Here is a 6,966-nt window from a genome sequence, read left to right as displayed (position 1 = left end):
TTATTTATCCCTATATTTAACCTTTATTTTGTATTTTACCCTCTTTTATTTGTTTGTTTTGCTTAAAATGCACCTTTTTTTGTTTTACTAGTTCTTTTTAGATATGTCTTTGTTTTACTTTTCAAGTTACTTTTTACATTATTTTCTTGGTTCTTTATAGGTTCAATTAAAATATACTTTTAATTTCATCTATAAAAGCCAAAGGAATGCACAAATGTGGAGTAAACCATGAATGATGAAGGGACGGAGGCAAATGGAAGTTGAAGAAGCAAGGTTCACAAGATGGTCCACTTTGAACGACCATTTCTTCCATACTACAAATCATTTTTCAGTGATTCAAATTGAAGAGTAAAATTTGGCTCATTATCTTTCCAACGATAGGTCACATGCTTGATTTGCATTAAAAACGAGAAAGTTATGGTCATTTGAAGTTGAGCTGTTTGTGCAGTTTTCTTAGGAGCGCCCGCTCCCTTTTTCAAAGGAGCGCCCGCTCCTTGTTTTTGGAGCTCCCGCTCCCGAGTCGCTCTCTGGTCGCTCCAACTTTCTGTTTTGCCCAGTTACCATAGGAGCGCCCGCTCCTATTTATAAAGGAGCGCCCGCTCCTTTCAAATTTTCCGGACAGCTCTGTTTTTTTCGCGACTCTTTAATGATGTAATAATTGGACCTATAAATAGGAATCATCCCTAATTCATGAAGGGGACCTAATTTTGAAGGGGGATTAGCCTCCATTAGTCTTAGATTAGGATTTTAAGTGAGAGAAATCTCAAAACCTAGAGAGAGACAAGGGAGAAAACTCAAAGAGAGGTTGAAGATTGTTGATTCAAGGGTGACACTTGTATTGGAACTTTCAACCATTAATCAATGAGCATTTCTTACTCTATCTCCTCTTTTATTGTTTTATTTTAATTGTTTTTCTTAGATTAGTTGTTCATGATTAGTTTAATTATTATGATTTTTTTTTTTTTTTTGGCAATTCAAAATTGTTATTGACAACCAAAAAAAAAGGTTACAACCTAAAGCATTAGAGTAACAGACTACTCTTAATGCCCACCATACAAGCCACAGAATCTGTTTACATCACTAACATTTGTTTTTGCTTCTCACTACATCTAACTGCAACTCTAAAGATAATATTTCTAGCTAGGTAATCAGGATTCACATCTGAATCTCTAAAATACTTAGCATTCCTCTGTAACCAGATGGAGTACACACTCTCTGTATACATCATAACAAATAGTTTACTTCTATCCTTAGTACTTCTAGCTTTTCTAATAGCCATTTCCATATCTTGCTGAGTTGTTCCTTGAGGCTGCAGATTTAAGTATCTAAGGACATTACACCATACTGTATTGTTGTATTGACAGTTGAAGAACAAGTGCTGCACATTCTCAATATCAGTTCCACACAGTTTATTTACACAGAGGACTCACTTCCCTACTCCATTTACTCACTCTTTCAGCTGTAGCAAGTCTATTCAGCAGTGCTATCCATAGGATAAACTTGCTTTTTGGTGTTGCTTGGTTATTACAAACCAACCTTTTCCATACCACATTATCATAATTTGCTTGGAGAAGCTTGTAAGCTGTTTTTATATTGAATTTCCACTGATTGCTCACTGTCTCCCAACCTCCAATTCTTACAATCAAATCTCTAGCTTCAAGTATTTTCCTTAGAAGCCATGATGTGTTACTGCTGACAGTAACATCTTCAACTCTTTGTCTTTTGATGTAATAAGCATTCACCCATCTAACCCAAAGCTTATCTTGCTTAAAAGCTAGGGCCCAAAGAAGCTTAAGGATAGCTGCTTTATTCCATATTACCATATTAGTAATATTTAGACCTCCTGTACTCTTTGGCTGTTGCAAGAATTCCCAGGCCACAGGAGCTTTAGAGCTTGAGTCAACTGATCCAGTCCACAAAAAGGTTCTACAAATTGATTCAACAGCCTTTATCAATTTTTTTGGAAGTGGAAAAATTTGAGCCCAGTAGTTTTGCATACTACTGAGAATAAATTTCACCAATTGTAATCTCCCAGCATAAGATAAGAGATGAGCAACCCATCCTTGAGCTCTTGCTGTTATCTTATCAATGAGTGGCTTGCACTGAGAAAAATTTAATTTTTTTGCTGATAATGGTACTCCAAGGTACCTAAAAGGCAAAGTACCAATAGGCATTTGATTTATTTATGATTTATTTTATTTAGTTTAATGTTAGATTAATGATTATTATCATGTTATTAAAGTTTTATTTCTCTAAAGTCCTCATTTTTGTATTTATGGAGTAGTTTATTGGTTAGGGTTTGGGTGAAAATCCAACCATGATTGAATTGGGCATTTGAGTTTGGATTTAGAGATTTGCGTGATTAAATTATTGCTTGTTTAGCTCTTCTAATCTATATTGCATTCTCTTTGATCACTTGAATGTCGTATTAGATCACTAGTAGAAAAAACCTCAAATGCTCCGGTTGTTTAGGCCCCAAATGCTCCATATTTAACGCGTAGCAAACGTCATACGAGCATTTGAGCATTTTACAAATGCTCCGGTTTAAAACCGGAGCATTTTTGTTTTTAAATGCTCCGGTTGTTAAGGAAAAACCGGAGCATTTGTTATAACAAATGCTCCGGTTTTTCCTTAACAACCGGAGCATTTGAGCTTTTCTTAAAAAAAAAAATTCAGACCTGCTACCCATGCTGGCCAGCAGCATGAGTAGCAGGTCTGTAAAACACAAGAAAGCAAAACAAAAATTCCATCTTATAACAGGAGCCAAAAAATCACAACTGAATACATGAGCAGCCAAGAAATGTATCAGCTGTAACAAAATCAAATACAACTAAACAACAGAACTTCCTTATGAGAAAACTAATGTTCCATTGCTATTGTACGTTTATCACTGATGCGTACATGGTTATGACTTGTGATAAGGAAACCATAAACAGGACAGGGTCTTCAGTTCTCTTGTTTCACTGGAGAAACTGACCTGTGTTTATGATCCAGAGTCTGTAACACATCAGTCTACACTCTTCTCCTCCTCAGGATCAACTACATCAAAATCAAGGGATTCTGACATAACTTGCTGAGCTTCGGAGAGCGCAGATTCCTTCTCGCCAGCAGCATATAGTATCTTCTTGATCGCAACAACCATCTGTAGTGGGTAACAACAGCAGTCATGTTACTGTCAATTCAAAATCACAAAATTTTTACATAGATTCCCAATCTTGTGAACCTTACACATACAAATTCTTATATACGGTGCACCACACAATTAGTTAGTGCAACATGAGTCACTAATTAAGATAAACAAGGTTACTGTCTATGCATATATAGGTTAGTAATGAGGCCACATTTATGAAAACTGCATGGATGGAACTAAACACTCAAATACTATAATGCAATAATAATAACTGAACATAGTAGTTTCATCATGGGTCAACTCACCACCTTCGCCTGCGTAATGTGATAAAGATATCTCCATATTATGACACTTCTATCAATAATTAGCAGGTTGTAAATTTAAAGCAAAACAACCTTATGCTGCAACACCATCCTAATCTGACTTTTAAAGTATAATGTATTATTGCATATAGGTATATACCACAGACCTCATTAGCATGTAGGTCCACAAAAGTTTTCAGCTCCGAGCGTCTTAGCAAAACAGCATGTCCTTTTCCAAGCAACCAGTCCAACAGCTGCCACACGAATACAGAAAAGAAATAAGTACTATTTAATAGAAGAGACAGGAAGACAGCAGTACCCTCTATGCTTCACTTTCCATGTTACAGAGTATTAAGAAGGAAAGAAACACCCCTCAAAAAAAAAGAAGGAAAGAAACAGATTCAACGTTCAAGAACTCAGATTTTCCCTAAGAGATGCATCATCGCCTCAGACTAGGCAGGATAAACCCTCCTCCATTAAAACTACCTATCTCATCTGATTATAATATAAGATTATGTAAATGCTTTTTTACTTCTCTCATTTTTCGGCCCCTGCCCCTGTTTTACCTCATTTGATGGTGGCCAATGAAGTAAACTTACCTTGCTGATAGGGTAGGAAATGGGCAATAGAAGAATGACAAGTAGACGGACCAAAACATAAAGTTTTGCGCCTACACTTAGTCCATACTGAGAGCACACAGCTTGTGGGATTATCTGCAATATGATGATAGTGTAAACATACTCAAATACTCCTATAAAAGAGGCAAGAGTTCAGAACGAATGTTTAACAGCTGAAAACATACTTGATTCACTATTGAGACAACTCTAATATTTCTTTTCAGATTCTTAGTTAAGGTTGTCATCAAGGGTAATCTAGCTAAGTACAAAGTTTAACTCGCCATGTTTCCGAAATTGGCATATTATTTTGGGGCAACCTAAGTCTCTTATCCAGATATGAAGAGAGCATAACATAGTTGTGCACCCTGAAGCTATCACCAAATGAAATCCATTAATCTAAACCCTACTTGTATTTACCTGTGCTGGGAGTAGCAAGAAGGGTTTTCAAGGGAAGTCTGAGTGGATGAAGTGGCAGGTTGTCAGGTACTGGAGAGAACGGAATCTCAGAGCCTCTAGAAGAAGGTGGGAGTTAGAAGGAATTTTGAAAATGTAACCAGATTTAATTTTGTTGTGGGACTGAGCCAGCTTGTAATTACCTTTGTCTAAATCTAGCTTTATCTGTCTTTTTTTCTATCATGAATAATTTACAATCTTCTTCATCCTCTTAATCAACATCATTGTATTAGGTTAAGGGGTAATATGAGGAGTAAAATATAGTTAGGTTAGCTTGGAGAGAAAGGAAGTATGTTAGCTTTATACTCCCTCCGTTTCTTTTTAAAAATTACACTACCTTTTCACCCTTGTCTATATAAATGTTCGAACATTAATATCCCTAAATTTGCATTCGTAAAAATTATACTAAGTTGATATTCCAAAAGTACATATCGACATGAATCAAACAAGATCTCACATGACTATTTTTCCTTACCCATTTAATCACAAATGTTAGTCAACAGCAGCAAAAGCCCCACGGAGATCTCCAAATGAGTAAACCAGGCCTTGAACCTACATAGCACATAATGAAATCTATAAGGCACAATAATTGAAAGTTGTATACCAACTCAGTTATTTGCCACACGAGAGTACTTACAGCAAATGTAAGAGTAAAGGTATATCCAATGAAAGAAACCACAGTTCCAACTGAGAGTTCACCTTGCGCATTCCATTAAAACGTATAAGGAAAAAGTTTAAAAAATCTATTAATTACCTCAACGAAGACGCATCCTACCCCATTCACAAGACATGTCAAGGAGGCCAAGTTGCTATCATAAAGATGTTCCACATCAAGCTCCCTGAATCATTGCTCTTTGTTGAACACCGTGGCCAAACAGCATTGCACCTAGCTGCTTCATAAACCATCAGAAGGATAGAAACAGGTGCATCAGATTTGTCGATCCAAGAAGTGCAAAAACAGAACTCTTTTAAGAACGGAAGAAAATCAAGAATAGATGATATAGTATCAGTTGCTTTTGAGCTTAAAAAGCTTGCTGTATAGGACAGTAGAACTACATTATAAATCTTTGAGGGAGAACTATGAATAATGTGTTTCTTTTTTAACTTTTCCTTAGGTGATATAATGATTATTGTCACTTTCACAAATAACAAATCAAAACATTAATGGTACAAACATATCATTTCACTTCTGAGTAGTGTAGTATACAGAAGGTTTCGTGTCATTTTATTTCGTTTCTCCTTGAGTACCGCATACTCCAAACTCTAGCATAGATGTGTTCATTTTAGATAAAAGAATATTATAAGCAGAACTCTATAAGGTTGCTGAGCCTGGCACCTCGACACATACCCAACCCTGACACTAGTAGTCAAGTCTGAACTTCGTAGGTCCTACATAGAACACGACATATTTTGGTGCCTGAACAAATATGGGCACACAATTTGCTAATTCAGGTTAAACTATTCTTACGGTGCATCCTTGTACCATTAACCATGATGATACATCAATTCACACAATCTAAAACATGGTGTGCAAGAGAGACCTTTACCAATAGGGAAAAAAAAGAAAATAAGGGCAATGGTTTGCTTAAAGATTCTGCATAATTTTCTATTTTTAAATCTTTCCCTAGCTTAAGCTCTTTTCCAATTCTAACCAGACCTTGTATGGTCTAGTTCAATGTAGTCTTGACTTGTCTAGGCCTGACTGTGTTAAGTGTGTTCAAAACATCACTCTTGAAGTTTTCCCAAATTATTTTGTTAATGACTTAATGCCACTGATGATGGGTCACTATTTATGGCAAAAGGCGGGAGAATCGTTTCGCCTAGCTGCTTTCTTCGATATGAACTCTACCCATTTTATGGTAATGTGACTTATGTAGCTGTACCACCACTACAACCGCCTAAATCACCCGCTTCCACCACAAATATTACTTCCGTACAAGGTAATCAGTTAATCACTTGTCAGACACATAGCTGAAATCACTTATCAGACATATAGCTCAAACTTTATATGTTAGGAATTTCGTTGGCTAATCTTATCTCGGCACGGTACATGAATATAATTCTGCATAATTTTCTATTTTTAAATCTTTCCCTATCTTGCAAGCTTCTCTGATTTAAGGCATATACAGTTAAAGGCAAAAACACAAAACTTAGCTACGCCAATTATTTTGATAATCCATTGCTATCTCCTATGAGTACTTTGAATTGGATAAATCGGGGTAACTAAAAGTTTAGTTTTGACAAGTCAAAAAGTATCAATTAATTATATAAATACTTTACGAATAAATGATCAATTCGGCTGACTGTTAAAATATGTAGAGAAAGTCAAGTATAACAAACTGATATTCGCAAATTAATCAAAATAAATGAAGAATCAATTCGCAAAATCTAAACAAATGCACCAACAGAAAGTCAATGTTAGCTTCAGATCTGAGAACAAGGAGAGAGAAAGCAAGAATTAGGG

This window comes from Beta vulgaris, chromosome 6, assembly GCF_026745355.1.
Source record: "Beta vulgaris subsp. vulgaris cultivar EL10 chromosome 6, EL10.2, whole genome shotgun sequence".
Lineage (NCBI taxonomy): Eukaryota > Viridiplantae > Streptophyta > Magnoliopsida > Caryophyllales > Amaranthaceae > Beta > Beta vulgaris.
This window is presented reverse-complemented; position numbering follows the sequence as displayed.